An 18,045-nucleotide genomic window follows, 5' to 3' on the forward strand; every position below is an offset into this window, starting at 1 on the left:
CTACGCCGCCGCCCGCGGCGCCTTAGGTCGGCCAAGAGTGTCTCTCATTGGTCTCGCAGCCCTGTCAGTCATCTGGGAGTCTAGAGGGGCGGGGCGGAAGTGGAGATCCGGATCCGGAGCGGCTGAAAGGCGGAAGTGGAGGCCGGAGCCTGGGACACCGCCGGGGGGGAGAGAAGCGGAGCCCGTTCGAGCGCCGGCTCCAAGTAACGCCGCCGCCCCTGAGCCGCCGTGAGTATACCTGTCCCGGGACCCGGTGTCCTGCCCGCGTTGCAGCCTCTCCAGGGCAGCCCTTCCTCCCGCCCAGCCCCAGCTTCGGGGGCTACTGACCCCTCCCCCGACCCGTAGTCCCCCTAAGGGGTTCCTCAGGCATCCGGCCAGAGGAGGCGGGGGTGGGAAGGGGTGCTTCTTTCCTCAGCTTACCTGCCTTTCGTGAGCCTTGGAGGAAGCCCCCAAAGCTGTCCTCTGGCCTGTCCAGCCCGGCTGTGGGAGAGAGGGGCCCTAAGGTCCGCTCTTCCTGCTCCCAGAATTGGAGGACCTTTGCCAGGTGTGAAGAACCTGTCCCCTTTCACTTTTAGAGTTGGCGGGGGGCGCTGTCTGTCGCTGTGTTCCTTCCTCCTGTCCCACAAAGCCAGTTGTCCCCTCCAGCCCTGGAGTAATATGTCGATGTCTTTGGCGGGGGGAGGTGCCTGAGCGGGACCGTGCCACACGCCCAAAAGTGTGTCTGTGCTCCCACAACTCACTTCCTCGGGCCAGAGAACCGGCCTGGACCTCGGCAGTGTCTGAGGCCTGGGTCACTTATTAGGAAGGAGCTGTCTTCTTGCCTCGCCCCCTCTGCCCCCAGCTCGGTCCTCTAGTTATGATCTCTGAGCAGTATCTCTCTTCCTGCCTCTGAAGAATTTAGCTGAGGTTTGCTCAATCCCAGCTACAGATCACAGATCGGGGTGGATCTGCCCATTCATTATCTTCTCTCTCCCCTCCTCCTCCTCCTCCTCCTCCTCCCCCTCTTGCTCCAGGCTCAGCTCCCAGAGCACGTGAGTGGTTTCCAAGCTGCCTCAGAGGGACTGCTCCTCCTGGGACTGCTGTCTGCTGGTCTGTAGGGAGGAGAATGCGCCCCAAAATGAGGAGTCTGGAATTGAAGGGTCATCTGTTTCCCACCCCAAACACATACATATACCACCCTGAGCAACAGGTCCAGGCCACACCGGGGTCTGTCTCTAGTCCCTTCTGGACTTGGACTTATTACAGAGGAAAAAGTCAAGATCGCAATGGCAGCTCTGGATTTTTGTTTTGTTTTGTTTTGTTTTTGAATTGGAGTCTCACTCTGTCACCCAGACTGGAGTGCAATGGCACGCTCCCGGCCACCGCAGCCTCGACCTGTTGGGCTCAGGTGTTCCTTCCGCCTCAACCTTCTGAGTAGCTGGAACTATAGGCATGCACAACCACGCCCTGCTACTTTTTTTTTTTTTTTTTTTAATTTATTGTAGAGATGAGATCTCACCAAATTGCCCAAGCTGTTCTCAAACCCGTGGACTTAGGCAGTCCTCTCATCTAGACCTCCCAAAGTGCTGGCATTATAGGTGTGAGCCACCATGTCCGGCAAGTTCTGGATTCTTGATGTGCTAATATGTATAGCTCAAGGGATTCTCATACATGCCAGAGAGTGCAGATTCCTCCAACTATGTTGGTATATGATATTTGTCTGTTGCTTGGGACATAGGTGTGTGAAGTAGCTGCTGTCTCAGAACAAGCTGGAAGGTTCTTTATTATGTGGCCAAAGTAAAGGCCAGAGACTGTGTCTTAATGAGGAGCAACTTTGTTCCGAGACTGTGGCTGCCCCGTGCTATCTGCGGAGGAGGAAGGGAGGGAAAGCCATGCTGTCCCTGGGAAGGTCTCTAGCTCTTCGGTGCTCTGGGCCACCCCTGGCACCCTCGGGTACTACTTACAAGTGCTAAGGTTTTTTTGCCTTGAGATCTTTTTGGCTACTGAACAGTTACTAGTGTCTGATTCCCACAGTCTTTCGAATTAAACCTGGGATGCACTTATTTCATCTTCTACTGGACAGCAAAAGAACCCTTCCTTTCAGGGGTCCGCAACTGAATCACAAGCTCTGCATCCTTATCGGTTCCTTGGGACTCTTTGGAGACTTCTTCAGCCAACCTAATTTCTCCGATCTGGTCAGCCTGTATGTCTGGGGAGCAGGGCCAGAGAGCCCTGAGTGAACACCGGCTCTTGGTCTCCAGCCAGACTTACCTCTTCAGGAATAGACTGTGGTGTGTCTCCAGTAGTCCTGGGATGAGGCCGACCAGCCCTCTAGGGGACCTTCTTTCCTCTGTCTGGACATGCTTTCCTTTTGTGCCTCCCACACAGACTTGGGGAGGAGAAGCTCTCTCTTTTTTTTTTTTTGAGTTGGAGTCTCACTCCTTTGCCTAGTCTAGAGTGCAGTGGCATGCTCATGGCCACCCCAGCATTGACCTGCTGGACTCCAGCGATCCTTCCACCTCAGCCTTCCAAGTAGCCGGAACTACAGGCATGTGCTACCACGCCACGCTAATTTTTTGATTTATTGTAGAGACAAGGTCTCACCAAGTTGCCCAGGCTGGTCTCAAACTCCTGGACTCAGGCAGTCCTCTTACCTCAGCCTCCCAAAGTGCTGGGATTACAGGCTTGAGCCTATAAGGATGCAGTGCGACCTCTTATAACTCATTGTAAAGTTGCAAGGTTTATTCCACACATGTTCTCACAAATGTCCAGGGAGATAGAGGGCTGTGCATCCCTACTTTATCTATGTATTTAATTTATTTATTTTCTAAAAGGAAGATAAGGTGAGGAAGTATCCCTCCATTAGATATGAGATGCTGCAGTCACTAAGTGGCTTGCCTAAGATCACACAGAAAGTGGCACCGCTGAGCTTGGATTTTGGGTCACTTGGGACCTCGTCTTTCCTCATAGTGGACACTTCTTCAGTCTGTTCTATTAAATGAGTAAACTTGCAGGGTGAGTAGCAGCAGCCCCTGGGCAACCCCCTAACCCTTCAACCCTACTCATCACTGGCACTCCTTCTGCTTCCGGTTTCTCCCCTCACCTCTACCCATGAGGGGACCCCCTTCTTTTGACCCCCTTCTCCTCTGCCTCTGGGGCCCAAGAGTTTGCTGACGTCTGCATGCCATTCATTCTTGGGGACCTAAAAGTCATGATGGCAAGAAAATGAAAGTAAAAGCGAGTGGACTCGGGTCCCGCCGGGCAGGGTGAGGGTTAGGGCCCTGGCAGAGCTGACCTCTGGTTCCCCTTTAGCGCTGCCTGCTGCTTGTAAGTGGGAGGAATGGGTTTCTCCACCGGGAGCTCCTCACTAGAACTGACATGGAAACAGCAAGGTCATAAATCTAAATGTAGCCCCACCGAGCAGGTGCTGCTTAGAAAGAAGCTTCTTCCTCTCACTCTTGCCCAGTAAACGGAGGCGATGTGGTGGCATGGAGCCACTGGAGCTTTGGAGTCCGTTGGACCTGAGTTCTCATCCAGACTCCCCCACTTACCAGTTGACCTTGGCCTTGCTACTTGACCTCACTGAGCCTCTGTTTCTTCCAGTAAAATGGGGTATTAAATATCTTGTAGAATTAGAAACAAAGGGTAGAGGAGCCAGTCCAGAGTCTGACACAGGCTAGATCCCCACAATTGCCTCTGGTGGGTAGGTGGGGTCTGAAGGGACATCGTAACTCACTCCTGGGATTCTGAGTCAACATTTGTACCCAGTGTCTCCTGTGATGGCTGTTACTTGATGCTTGATGATTTCACATCTTGTCTCATTTTGTAGGTATTAGACAGAATCGGTGTGGGTTGTGTTCTCATTTTCCAGAAGAGAATGCTGAGGTTATGCCTGTGCTTCTCCCACTGGGTTTCTCAGACCCCACTGGGGTCATGTGTCGTGGAGACAGCGCCACAGACTGAGCAAGGTCTTTGCATCTCCTAGGCACTTCGGTCCACTTAGTTGTGAGCGTTTTCTTTTTCTTTTTCTTTTTCTTTTTTTGAGTTGAAGTCTCACTCTGTCGCCCAGACTGGAGTGCAGTGACTGCTCCCGGCCCCCGCAGCCTCGACCTGCTGGGCTCCGGCGATCCTTCCGCCTCAGCCTTCCAAGTAGCCGGAACTACAGTCGCGCGCTACCACGCCCGGCTAATTTTTGATTTATTGTAGAGATGAGGTCTCGCCAAGTTGCCTAGGTGGGTCTCAAACCCGCCGGGCTCAGGCAATCCACTCACCTCAGCCTCCCAAGGCGCGGGATTACAGGCTGAGCCACTGAGCCTGGCAGTTGTGAGCGTTTTCATGTGAAAACAGTCCTGAATCTATAGATTAGAATGCAAAGTTTGCAAGAATTTAAGCTGAAACAGGAAACTCGGGACAATATTTTGGTCGTAGCCAACTACTTTGGATTCAAGTCCCAGGTTCCTGGGGTTTTGCATTTCCTCTCCCCTGACTTGGGTACTTTTTTTGGGGCCATTTGGGAATCACTGCTTCAGGTACGATTTATAAACTAGGATATTCCACACTCAGGCAGTCGCACTTGCGGGACCTTGGCAGGGTGAATTGGAATGTTTTTGAAAAAGTTCTCTGCAGTAATTGCCTGGTGTTTAAGGGATTCATGTTCAGAGTCAATAGCCCCTCTTCTGTATACAGGAACAGTGAGACACATGAAAGCTCAGCTGTGTGAGTTTTGCCTGTTGTATGTTGGCTACTCACGGAGCTTCAGCGGGTGTTGGCTCACAATCCTCCCGGCAACCCCAGGGGGTCGGCCAGGGGCAGAGCAGGGGTAGAATCCAAAGCCTGCGCTCGGATCAATGCAGTACATCCTTTCCTTGTCCCATCCTGGGCTAAAAGCATCTATTCCTCACCTAGAGGGCTCTTCTGCCCCCGCCTGGAAGCTGTTATCTCCTTACTGTCCTCTCAAAGCTCAGGGTGAGTGTCACTTCCTCTGTGAAGTCTTCCCTTGCCCAGGCAGGCTGCAGGCTCTTCTCCATGGGCTTTATCTCATGGCTCTTAGTGCTCCTTGCCTACCACCTTCTCTAGTGTCTGAGCCCTGTAGGGCACAGACTGTGTCCTGCTTTATCCCTGTGTGTTTGGTACCCAGCGTGGTGCTCAGCATAATAGGCCCCACTGATGTTGTTGAAGGCAAGGCCCAACTTTCCAGACTGCGCTTGTTGCAAATGCCTCCCCGCTTCCTTGAACACATACTTCCCAACTCACATGCCTGGGGTGTGGAGAGCCTGGGTCAGCGCAGACATCCGCCTGACCCCACAACTGGAGCCGTACTGTGGGCTGCCCTCCCAAAGGTTGCTCACAGGCAGAGATGGGGAGCAAACAGGTGACTAGAAGGAACATTACGGTACAGACGATGGGAGCTCCTGTGCTACACTTCCAAAACGGAAAGTCCTCCCACCCTCCTTTTCTGGTGGAGGGTCTACCAGGACAAGCTCCCCTGGGCTGTCCACAGGCCTGCTGACTTGCGTCCATGGTGCATGTCTGGGACAAGACAGCATGTGCTGTGTCTCTGCATCTGTGTGCAGTGGGACATCACCCTCCCAGTCAGTGCTCAGCAAGGGCCAGTGGGTGTGCATTCAGCTCTCTCCGGTATACTATTCCGCAGGTCTGAGCAAGGCCCTTTTTTTGAGTGCAGGTGGCCTTATGAGAGTGGCAACTGCTGTTTAGTGGGTCAGCATGAGAGCAGCCTCCGACGTTTACCCGTGGGTATGGCCTCGGCACTCCCTGACATGTGCCTGCGGGGTTTGGATGTTATCCTCTGCTCCCCTTGAGTCTGGTGATCTGGCTCCCACCAGCTCCCCTTCTTGCTATCCCAGCTCTGTGTACAGTCAGCTCTTTTTCTGAGTTGGAGTCTCACTCTGTCACCCAGGCTGGAGTGTAGTGGCATGCTCCTAGCTACTGCAGCCTCGACCTGCTGGGCTCCGGCGATCCTTCCGCCTCAGCCTTCCAAGTAGCTGGAACCACAGGCATGCACCACCATAGCCGGCTGATATTTTGATCTATTGTAGAGATGAGGTCTCACCAAGTTGCCCAGGCTGGTCTCAAACGCATGGGCTCAGGTATCCCTCTCACCTCAGCCTCCCAAAGTTCTGGGATTATAGGTGTGAGCCACCGTGCCTGGCCAACTCATCTTTTTGAAGGTGAGTTTGTGGTAACTGGAGTCCTTGTACCTCATTTTGTCACAAAATGAGCCACTGCCTTTTTATTTTTATTTGTTATTTGTTTATTTTTGAGTCAGGGTCTCACTCTGTCACCCAGGCTGGAGTGCAGTGGCATGATTATGGTCACCACAGCCTCAACCTACTGGGTTCGGGTGATCCTTCCGCCTCAACCTCCCAAGTAACTGGGACTACAGGTGCATGCCACCACACCTGACTAAATTTTTGATTTGTTGTAGAAATGAGGCCTTGCCAAGTTGCCAGGCTAGTCTCAAACTCCTGGGCCCAGGCAATCCTCTCGCCTCGGCCTCCCAAAGTGCTGTACTGGGATTATAGACGTGAGCCACTGCCTTTTTTTTTTTTTTTTCGTCAGAGTCTCACTCTGTTGCCCAGACTGGAGTGCAGTGGCATGCTCACGGCCTCTGCAGCTTTGACCTGCTGGGCTCAGGCAATTCTTCCGCCTCAGCCTTCCAAGTTGCTGGAACTATAGGTGTGCACTATCACACCCGGCTGATTTTTTGATATATTGTAGAGACGAAGTCTCACCATGTTGCCCAGGCTGGTCTCAAACCCCTGGGCTCAGGCAATTCTCTCGCCTCATCCTCCCAAAGTGCTGGGATTACAGACTTGAGCCACCCTGCCTGGGCCACTGCCTTTTTAAAAAAAAAAAACAAAACACACTTATTCTTTCAGAATGGTTTTATTTATTTACTTTGTCTTTTCTCAGACCATCCTCCATAACAGAATAGTTTTAGAAAAGTTTACTAAGTTACTAAGGTGGTATAGAAAGTTTTCTCCCAAACCCCTATCCCAGCTTCCCCTGTAGTTAACATCTTAGTACAGTATTTCACAATAAAGTCCATCCTTGACTCAGATTTCCTTATGTCCTCTTATGGTTCCAGGATCCCACATCACATTCAGTAGCGGTGTCTCCTTAGGCTCCTCTAGGCTGTGACAATTTTTCCGACTTTCCTTGCTCTTGATGACCCTGGCAGTTTTGAGGAGTACTGGCCGGGTATTGAAAGAGTGTCTCTCTGGGATCTGTCCAGCATCCTTCTCAGGATTAGGTTGGGGTTATGGGTTTTGGGAGGCAGGCCACAGAGGCAAATGCCATGCTCATCACTTCATGACCAGGGTGCATGCCATTAGGATGCCTTCCCATGGTCGTGGCAGCCGTGGTCACTTGGCTGAGGTGATGGTGCCAGCTGGAAAACTGTCCTCCCCTCCCCCACTTGGAAGGAAGTTGCTTAGTGCAGCCCACACTTGAGGAGTGGGGATTCAGGCTCCCCTGCTTGGGCGGAGTAGCTACATGGATCACTGAATTCGTCTACACAAGAGAGTGGTCTGTGCTCCCATGCGCTTGTGTACCATCGTGAGTGTGGACTCTCGCTGTCTCTTTCACACTTGGGTTTATAATCTAACACCACTGGATGCGATGGCCCAGATTGCCTCAGCGTGGTCGCCAGACCCCTTTGACCTACTCCAGCATTGTGAGGGCTGTGTGTTTGCTTTGTGAGCACTTCCTCACTTTTTGGCACTGCAAGATGCTCCAGGCTCACGTTGCCTGTTTCCTGCCCCAGCCCTGGATTCCGCTGGCTGGCCCAGGTCTGCCTTTTTAGCAACCTTCTCTCTCTAGCATGTTGACCTGGAGTTACAGGGAGGGCTTCAGGCTGTTTCTTCTCAATAGGAAGTCATGGCTGCTGAAGCCTCTGGATCGGAGAGGGTAGGTGTTCCTGGGCCTCCACCCTGGGAGAATATACCGCGTCCTGGAGTTGATCCAGCAGCGGGCTGCAGCCCCTCTGTTCCCCCATCCGCCCTTCCCCTACCTGATGCTCCGGTTGATCAAAAAAATGGCCGGCTTTGGTGTTTGCCTTGAAGTTTACTATTTAGTTGGGAAGATGAGGGATGGGTCCATAATTGGTCTCTATTTCAGGTGCTGAGTCCTCCAGCCAAACCGTCCTGGACTCTGGGCCCTGGAAGAGATTCCATTTGGTCTGGGCCAATGTTCTTTGCTGCCATTCAAAAACAGACTCCCCCTTGGGAGGATTTGTGCAGAGCTGTGGCTCTAGGTGAGCTCAGGACTGGCTGTCACTTTGAGCTGTGGTCCTGAATTGTTGAATAACTTAAATCCTTCCGTGGGACTGTCATCTCTCTGCAAATGTGTAACTTGAGCCCTGCTGGAAACACTAACTCGGGATCTTAAGGGGAGCTGGTTTACAAGCCTCTAGCCTTCTATTCATAGCTCCATGTGTGTCCCCTTCAGGTGGCTCTGTCAGAAGCATCCCAGGCATGGAGAAGGGCGTGGGTGGCCTCCCTCACCCTGGCTGCTCTCCGAGGCATCAGACGGCGGCCATGGTGATTAATGATGCCGATTTCCAAACCTCTCGCGTTTGCAGCCTGGTTTTGTTTTTTTGTTTTTTTTTTTTTTTGAGCTGGAGTCTCACTCTTTCGCCCAGACTGGAGTGCAGTGGCTGCTCCTGGTCACCGCAGCCTCGACCTGCTGGGCTCTGGCGATCCTTCCACCTCAGCCTTCCAGGTAGCTGGAACTACAGGCGCGCGATACCACGCCTGGCTAATTTTTGATTTATTGTAGAGATGGTGTCTCGCCAAGTTGCCCAGGCGGGTCTCGAACTCGCGGGCTCAGGCAATCCACTCACCTCAGCCTCCCCAAGTGAGGGATTACAGGCTGAGCCACCGAGCCCGGCTTGTAGCCTGGTTTCTAAAAAGGAACTCTGGTTTCTTTGTCGGCTGCCCTAGTCCTGTCCCCTCCCCTTCTCCACAACTGAACTTCTTCCCTTTCCTGAAAGAGGCTTTGAGATGGAAGGAAGGCCATTTGGGCTTGTGCTGTGGGGCTTTTTAAAAGAGGTTATAGTTTGCCTGGCTGGGGGATTCAACTCTGTGCTGATTTATTGGACGGTGGTACCCACCCCCCACATCTTGTGGTTCTGGGAGCCAGTGTCCAGGGAATACGAGGTTGGGGTTGTTGACAGGACATCAGACATGTTCTAGGAGACTGGGGAAAGATGTCTCATGGTGACTTCTCTCCAAATAAGGGGTGCTAAGGATGGAGTCCTGGGAAACGAGGTAAAGGTCGTGGGCCTGGAGTCCGAACCCCTGGCTTGAGGGGCCAACTTCCTTCGCAGGGAGTATTCCTGGAGAGCTTGCGTGAGTGCGTCCTGGGAGGCGGATGGTGCTAGTTTCACCATTTGTATGTGAGGCTGTGGATTCAGGGACCTGACACAGGGCTACCCTAGCCAGTAATGGCTCCAGTACTGGATCTGACATCTGTCTGACGCCGACACTTGTGCAGGAGGGACCCACCAAGTCCTGCCTGGGGACATGAGGCAGCTCCTGGGCTGGGCATGGCTTTGCTGGGGGACCCTAACATCAGGCATGTGGTGCATGTTTAAACCTTGGTTGAGGGCTGAGCATGGTGGCTCACGCCTATAATCCCAACACTTGGGGAGGCCAAGGTGAGAGGATTGCCTGAGCTCACGGGTTCGAAACCAGCCTGGGCAACTTGACGAGACCTCATCTCTACAATAAATCAAAAAATTAGCTGGGCATGGTGGCACATGCCTGTAGTCCCAGCTACTTGGAAGGCTGAGGCGAAGGATCGCCTGAGCCCAGCAGGTTGAGGCTGCAGTGGCTGTGAGCGTGCCACTGCACTCCAGCCTGGGCGACAGAGTAAGACTCCAACTAAAAAAAATAATTAATAAATAAATAAATAAAATCCTTGGTTGCCCCTCCACCCGCCAAGCCACCACGGGCTGTACCTGTGTCATGTGCCAGCTCTCTGAGCACCGGCTTGGTGTCAGACTTGGTATTACGGGCTGTCAGCATAAAGGAATCATACAGTCCCACCATGGGAATTTTGTAACGTGGTCCTTTTCATTCCCAATGACGCCCTTAGTTTCTCTCTTTTTCACTTCCAGCCTTGAGACCGCCCCCCCATTTCTCCAGCCTCTTACCCCCTATAGTGGTCTGTGAAAACTTGGGGGCCTTACAAGTAAAAGTGTGGTTCACTCCTGAAACATGGAGGCCCAGCCATTGCCAATGTCTTCACCTGGCACCGTTTTACAGTTTATTCAGCAAAAATTAAGAAAGAAAAAGTCTAATTGGGTACAGTGGCTCATGCCTATAATCCCTTGGGAGGCCAAGGCAGGTGAATTGCTTGAGCTTAGGGGTTCAAGACCAGCCTGAGCAACATAGCAAAACCTCATCTTTACAAAAGGAGTCAGGCGTGGTGGCATGCACCTGTAGTCCCAGCTACTCAGGTGGAAGGATTGCTTGAACCCAGGAGGTCAAGGCTACGGTGAGCTGTGGTTGCTGTGATCATGCCACTGCACTCTAGCTGGGCGACAAGACTTCGACTCAAAAAAAAATCCCAAAAAACAAAATACAGTTCTTGGTGTCCAGGATTCTGAGACCAACTATTGTCCCTCGGATCTCATGGTGAGAACTTTGACCTTGTTCTTGGTGGGGCAGCCTGTGACCACAGTGTCTGAGCAGGAGGGGTTTGGCTTGCTGGCATCTGACACCTGATTCCTTCCTTTTCCCCTGCTCTCCTCTCAGACATGACCTCTGCTCTCTGTTTAGGAGCTGAGGGCAGTGATTTACAACAGCTTTGTTTTGGGTTTTGTGACTTGAAAAGACAGGAAGGGTTTGTGAGAGGTGTGAGTTGCTGATGAACCTGACTTTCAACACAGGTTCCTGAGTCTTTCTGGGCCTGGAACAACAGCAGAAGTGGCAGCTCTCCTGGCTGGTACTCCTGTCCCTAAAGGGCCCCTCCCAAGACACGGGAAGCCAAGCCCCACCTTGGCGAGATTCCAGCTGGAAATGCCCTAAGAGCAAAAGCAATGCAGGGTAGTTGTGAGAACATTGTGGACTACAAGATCCTGTATCCATCCCAACTGGCCTCCCCGTGATGCATGCCCCTCTCCAGGACAGTGACAGGTGTGTGCCGGGCTGAGAGCACCTCCTTTACCTGGCTGTCTTACCAGCATTCTGCCTGGTGGGCTATGAACCTCCAATGGCCGTGTGGTCAGCCCCTCCATGCCCTGTGGCTGGTGTGTGTGGATTTGGACTACAAAAAGTGCCAGATTTCAAGCTGAGCTCTTAGAAACTTCTTGGAGAGTAGCCCGAGAGGGTGAGAGTATGCCACAGACTTGCTGTCTATGGGTGCTGAGTTGGAGGTCAGGCCTCCTTGGGGAGGTCAGCATTAGGGCCTGGGCCACGGAGCACCTTAGAGAATCAGCCGACAGGACGGGCCTTACTGGGCCCTCCCCGCCACCCAAACCCCTGCTCCTCTATTGGCCCCACTGGGGACAGTGCGAGCAGACCATACCAACCAAGCTGTGTCAGCAGATCCGGGGAGGCATCCTCCCACCCTAGTAGTCTTCCTCTGGGTGGATGTTTCTGTCTGGCGCTGCCTCTGCTCCACGTTGGGCCTCTCCAGGGAACCGTCTATTGTGAGTGTTGGGAAAGCCCGCAGGGTTCAGGGAAGGACTTTGTGGTGTTCCTGCTGGGGTAGGGCCCTGGGAGGTCTGTCCCTCAAGGGCATCTTCCACCTGCCTCAGCTTGGCATCTCTCCCGAGCAACACAGCAGGCCTCCCCGCACAAGGGAAAGGGCCATAGGAGCCAGCTGTGCTCAGTCCCAGCTGTTCCTGGCAGAGTTCCAGGCTCAGCCCACATTGAGTGTGGTCTTCAGCAGCGGTGCCCAGGCTCTAAGGCTCTTAGAGTCCCTGCAGGCTGGTCCCCTGTGGGCATTGATGGATTTGGTGGCCACACCTGGGTCTCTGGTGCACCCCATTGGGGCCTCACAGTGGTGGGGACATCTAGCCACTGCCCCAGAAATCTTACAAAGGGGGATGAGATGAAACCAACACCAAGTATGGGAGCTTGGAGTGTTGTCACAGGGGTCGGGAGCCCAGCTCGCCCTGACTCCTCCTTTCTCCTGGAAAAGGGTCATTTTCTTATAGCTGTAGAAGGGCAACACCCAGCCCTGGCTTGACACCTCATCAGAGTGCTTCTTCCAGGCCAGGCTTCTGTGTCATACTCTTCGGGAGAGACACAGGCCCTGGTGTCCTGGTGTGGCAGTTGCAGCGTCCTGGCCACACAGCAGACACCTCCTCTTGGATTCCCTAGACCCCCTTGTCCTCTGCAGCTGGCCTCTGGACTGGGTGGGGAGTGCAGAGCATCACACCATTGTAGCCTCTTTCTCCCCACTGAAAAGACATAAATATTGGCTTTTCTTTTTATTGTCACAAAGCCTTAGACAACTTTAAAGTTCTTTAGACCACAGTTAAGCCCAAACACTAAATTTTTTGTTTGTTTGTTTGTTTTTGAGTTGGAGTCTCTTACCCAGGCTGGAGGGCAATCGCGCACTCACGGCCACTACAGCCTCGACCTGATGGGATCCAGAGATCCTTCCACCTCAGCCATCCAAGTAGCTGGAACTATAGGCACACACTATTATGCCTGGCTAATTTTTTTTTTTTTTAATTGTAGAGATGAGGTCTCACCAAGTTGCCCAGGTGGGTCGCAAACCGTGGGCTCAGGCAATCCACTCACCTCAGCCTCCCAAAGTGCGGGATTATAGGCTGAGCCACCGAGCCCGGCTTAATTTTTTTTAAGTTTTATTTATTGTAAGGATGAGGGCTCACCAAGTTGTCCAAGCTGGTCTTGAACCCCTGGACTCAGACAGTCCTCTTACCTCGGCCTCCCAAAGTGCTGAGATTAAAAGCTTGAGCCACCACACCTGGCTGCTAATATATATAAAATATATACTTGGAAAAAAAAATAGAGGTGCAGTCTTGCTATTTTGCCCAGGCTGGTCTCAAACTCCTGGCCTCAAGCGATCCTCCTGCCTTGATTTCCCAAAGCATTGGTATTAAACCGGGCCACTGCTCCAGCCTGGGCAACAGTGAGACTCTGACTCAAAAGAAAAAAACTCACTTTCCCCAGTTAAAAGCCACATTTTATTAAAGCATACACAGAAGGTCACAGCCCTTGTTGCGTTATTCTTAGGGATATAATGGCCTGGTTCTTTTTTCTTTTTTTTTTTTTTTTTGAGTCAGAGTATCACTCTGTGCCCCAGGCTGGAGTACAGTGGCATGCTCACAGCCAATGCAGCCTCGACCTGCTGGGCTCAGGTGATTCTTCCTCCTCAGCCTTCCAAGTAGTTGGAACTACAGGCACGCACCACCACCCCTGGCTAATTTTCTTTTTAAATTTATTATAGAGACGAGGTCTTACCAAGTTGCCCAAGCTGGTCTTGAACCTGTGGGATCAGGCAGTCCTCTCGCCTCTGCCTCCCAAAGTGCTGGAATGACGGGTGTGAACCACCGCACCCAGTGTGGTTCATATTCTTGGGTTTTTCTGTCTCTGATAGGGGAACCTTGCTTGAGTTAAGTCTCAGGCAGGCGTGGACTCTACCACCAGCTGGCTGTGTGACCCTGGACAGATCACTTTGCCTCGCCTTCATGTTCTTTCCTGTAAGAGAGGGAAGAAGAGAGTTGGGTCTTGAAGACCCTTTTCAGCTCTGCCAGCCAGTGCCAGCCTCTGGTGTCACAGACCTGCTGCATGTTGGAGTCTTACCTTCAGCCCAGTCCTGTGCTCTGCATTCTATGCATTGTTTCATGTAACCTTTACGGCTACTCTGTGCAATTAATATTAAATAATACCACGTATATAAGGACCTGAAGCTGATAACAGCCACTTGTATGACAGGACCGAGGTCACATGGCTAACAGACGGTAGAACCAGACATGTCCCGAACCCAGTTCATCCCCCAAGTCCTAACCTGCTGGCCCTGCTGGGGAGGGTGTGTGGGTACCTCGGGTGCCTCAAGAGTCTTCTTTCCTCTGGGTCTGCAACCAGCAAGAAGCCTGGGATGTCCTACTGTGAGTCTGTCCTCTGTTCCTGTGTGCTGGTAGTGGTGGTTTTGGAAGAACTGCGTCTTGAGTTTACCCAGACATCATCTCCTGGCCAATCTGAGTGTGGGAAACATTTGCAAAATCTTGGCTCCATTTAGCTTTTTTTTTTTTTTTGAGTCGAAGTCTCACTGTCGCCCAGGCTGTGGAGTGGAAGGCAGTGGCACGCTCACAGCCACCGAGGCCTCAGCCTGCTGGACTCAGGTGATCCTTCTGCATCAGCCTTCCAAGTAGCTGGAACTACAGGCATGCACCCCATCACACCCAGCTAATTTTTCTTGATTTATGGTAGAGATGAGGTCTTGCCAAGTGGCCCAAGCTGGTTTTGAACCCATGGACTCAGGCAGTCCTTTCACCTTGACCTCCCAAAGTGCTGGGATTATAGGCATGAGCCACCATGCTCGACCTGGCTTTTTTTTTTTTTTTTCTTTTTCTTTTTTGAGTCAGGATCTCACTCCATTGCCCAGGCTGGAATGCAGTTGCATGACCACAACTCATCTCAGCCTTGACCTCCTGGGCTCAGGCGATCCTTCCACCTCAGCCTCCCAAGTATGTGGGACTATAGGCATGTGCCATCCTGCCCGGCTTATTTATTTTTCATTTTTGTAGAGATAAGGTCTTTCTATATTGCCCAGGCTGACCTAAAATTCCTGGGCTCAAGCAGTCCTCCCACCTCAGCCTCCCAAAGTGCTGGAATTACAGTTGTGAGCCACTGTGCCCAGCCTCTACCATTTGGCTTTTTTTTTTTTTTTTTTAAGAAAAAAACCTTCCATTTTAGCCTTTGACCCTAATTACCTCTCTTCCTGCGTCCTTTGTATCTTTCTCTTTAAGCTAATAAGTCGCTTCTGCTGTTGCCCAACTCTCGTGGTGTTAAATATTCAGGAATGCCTTTTTCCAGTGCAAAGTATAGGTGAATAGTCACTGGTCAGTGCCACCTCCAGGGGGCCCTGAGCAGGGTCACTCGGTTCTCAGGCCGCCCCCACTAACCTTGAGCAAGCGAGTCTCCACCTCTCCTCTGGCCAGCATTCTGATTAGTGTCCCTAATCAGCTTGCTGTCCAGACTGTGTGGTGACTCTCAACCTGGGGAAGTCTCTAAAGCAAACAGGAAGCATAAGAGACATTCATCAGCTGGAATTGCTGGCCCTTTTACCAGGAAGGACAAAAAATATGAGGTGTGACTTCACGGATTAGAGAAGAGAAAGGTGAAAGTGTGTGATGGTGGCTACGGGAGGGGTGATGTCCCAGCAGCACTGGGGGTCCTGGGGGAGGCTCAGGTGCTGAGTGACGCTGGGACCCCTGTCTGATCTTCATGTACCATGCCCAGCACCGATCCAGGTGCCCTTCTATATCTCGGTGTCTCCCTCCCTCCTGTATCAGCTGTAGCTCCCGTTCTCCAGTCAGCTGCTCACAGTCACTTTGGGGGCTTGTTTTTTTTGAGTCGGAGTTTCACTCTCTTGCCCAGGCTGAAACACAATGGCACTCTCACCGCCACCACAGCCTCAACCTGCTGGGCTCAGGCGATCCTTCCCCCTCCGCCTTCCAAATAGCTAGAATTATAGGCACACACCACCATGCCCAGTTTTGTTTTTTTTTAATGTATTTTAGAGATGAGGTCTTGCTAAGTTGCCCAGGCTGGTCTAGAATTCCTGGGCTCAGGCAATCCTCTTGCCTCCGCCTCCCAAATTGCTGGGATGACAGGTGTGAGCTGCTGCACCAGGCAGGGAGGGCTTAGTTTTAAAACACTGTTTCCTAGCCTCTGCCTGTAGAGGTTCTAATCAGTTATATCCTAAATGCCCTGGGTGATTCTGCTGGGAGAGTTGGAGACCCCCTGACCTAGAGTGTTCAGGGTAAGGACACTCCCCTCCCCATGACCCAGAACCGCCTATGTTTGAGGTGTTGAGCTTAGATCTCTTCTCCCTTTCATGTGCACCGTGTGGGAAGCAAATGGATAGGGTCCTTGCATTCTCTCCTCTTTTTTGTATAAGATGTAAGGTCGGGACGGTGACCTCAACACCAGACTCTGATAGGAGGGTGGGTCATGGCTGGGTGAGTCTTACCCTGGTCTGAGCCTCGCACTGCCCCACACTCCTTGAAAACATTCTCTGACCCATTCTGAATCTTACAGGAAACTGACTATAATTTTAATCCTTGCAGAGAAGATTTCCTGTGCCTTTCTTGGTTAAAATCACATCACCCAACTACACTGATGGTTCAGGAGGTGAGATTCCCACTCTGAAGGCAGGAGGCAGGACAGCTCAGTGGATGAGTTCACTTTTACCACCTGCCCTGGAAGGCATACGGCTTCCTGGGGCCCTGGGTCTGGCCTTCCCCTGGCTTGGACACCCCATGTCTCTGTGTGCCCTCACAGCAAAATCAACTTCCTCGGTGCCTTATTGTCTGGAGCAGTTGGACACCTCTGCTCATGTGATCACTGCACAAGGCCAGGAAACCACGAGGCAGCGAGCCATAAAAAGTGCAGCGTGTGCCTGCACAGGCAGCCCTGGAAGGCGGACCAGGGACCAGGCAGGATGTATCTGGGTACATCGGGACTGCCAGGGTCCAATCATCAATAGTCCTAGAGAGAGTCATGTCAGTATTGTTAGCTACTGTTTATTCGGCAGTGTGGGGGACGGGGAATACCTGGCCGACCTGTCATGAACCATGATATACCATGTTAGTGAGGAGAACACTGGGGGCTCAGCTCGGGTGCTAGAGACAGTGACACCTGTGGTGTCCAGAGCCCATGCCTTCCTGGTTGCCTCTGTGCAGAGGCGTGTGTCCTGGCTGGACTGCACGTTGCCTGGGGCTGGCTACGTGATGACTTGGATGCACAGAGGAAATTGAGAGCCGCTGCGTAAGAGTTAACTTATCTCCGCTTCTGGCTTGTTAAAAAAAAAGTCACATTCTGGCCAGGAATGCTGGCTCATACCTGTAACCCCAGCACTTTGGGAGGCTGAGGCAGGAGGATCGCTTGAGCCCAGGAGTTTGAGACCGGCCTGTGCAACATAGCAAAATCTTGTCTCTACAAAAAATCAAAAAAATTAGCAGGCCTGGTGGCATGTGCCTATAATCCCAGCAACTCTGGAGGCAAGAGGATCATCTGAGCTCAGAAGGTCAAGACTGTGGTAAGCTGTGATTGTGCCACTGCATTCCAACCTGGGCGACAGAATGACCGCAATTCAAAAAAAAAGAGTCACTCTGTCTGGGCAGCTTTGGAAACACTGGTTTGGTCAGGTCAAGACCCAGATATGCTACCTTTGTTTTTCTTGACTTGTCGGTGCTAGCTACCCCCTGCCCAGTTCCCCTCATTCCCCACTGCTTTGGTCTTTTGGAATCAGGGGCTTAGTTTCTTGTCCCCCCTCTCTCCCTCATTCGCACCTCCTCCTCCTGCACCCCAGGCACAGCTGCTGCCCAGCCAAGATCACGAGTCACATGGGTCCATGGTGACAACCAGCCTGTGATTCCACTGTGGTTTCCCCTCTCGCTGTCACCCTGCTTGGTCTGGGTGGCTCCTCTTACTGCAGGATCACAGGGACCATCGGGGAGCCAGGCCTTGCTGGCCAACAGAGCTGCTGCCACAAAGGGAGTGTCATTCACCCAGCAGCCCAGGACCAAACGTGGGGGCTGTTGCCGGCTTTGTTCTTCCACAGTGGGAAGGATGGCTGGCTCTGTCCTTTCTGAGCTGGGTGGCTGTGTCCCCTGTGAGCTGGGCAGCTCTGTCCCCTGCAAGCTGGGCAGCCAGTGAGCAGGGCCCTTAATATCTGAGTGTCCAGTTATTTATCTGAGAAATGGGAGGTGGGTTAAAGCCTGAAGGATTCAGATATGGTTGTGCAATCCCAGTGACTGGCAGCCATCTTTAAAATGATTCCATGAAGCCGGGCTCGGTGGCTCAGCCTGTAATCCCGCGCCTTTGGGAGGCTGAGGTG

At 52.3% G+C, this 18,045-nt stretch overlaps 1 protein-coding gene across 3 annotated transcripts in view; it reads left to right on the forward strand.

The window, feature by feature from the left end:
• The first annotated feature begins 76 nt into the window (after positions 1-76).
• Positions 77-18,045, forward strand: part of RAB5C (RAB5C, member RAS oncogene family) — a 24,800-nt gene continuing 6,831 nt past the window's right edge. For 2 of the 3 annotated variants that reach the window (XM_008074197.1, XM_021707066.1), the window contains exon 1: positions 77-228. The gene's annotated coding sequence lies outside the window, so the exon portion shown is untranslated. Of the gene's footprint in view, positions 229-13,264; positions 13,382-18,045 lie in introns of all 3 variants that reach the window. The other variant, XM_021707067.1, reaches the window with a different exon arrangement.

This window comes from Carlito syrichta, unplaced genomic scaffold (assembly GCF_000164805.1).
Source record: "Carlito syrichta isolate Samal-C Ts95f unplaced genomic scaffold, Tarsius_syrichta-2.0.1 Scaffold316365, whole genome shotgun sequence".
Lineage (NCBI taxonomy): Eukaryota > Metazoa > Chordata > Mammalia > Primates > Tarsiidae > Carlito > Carlito syrichta.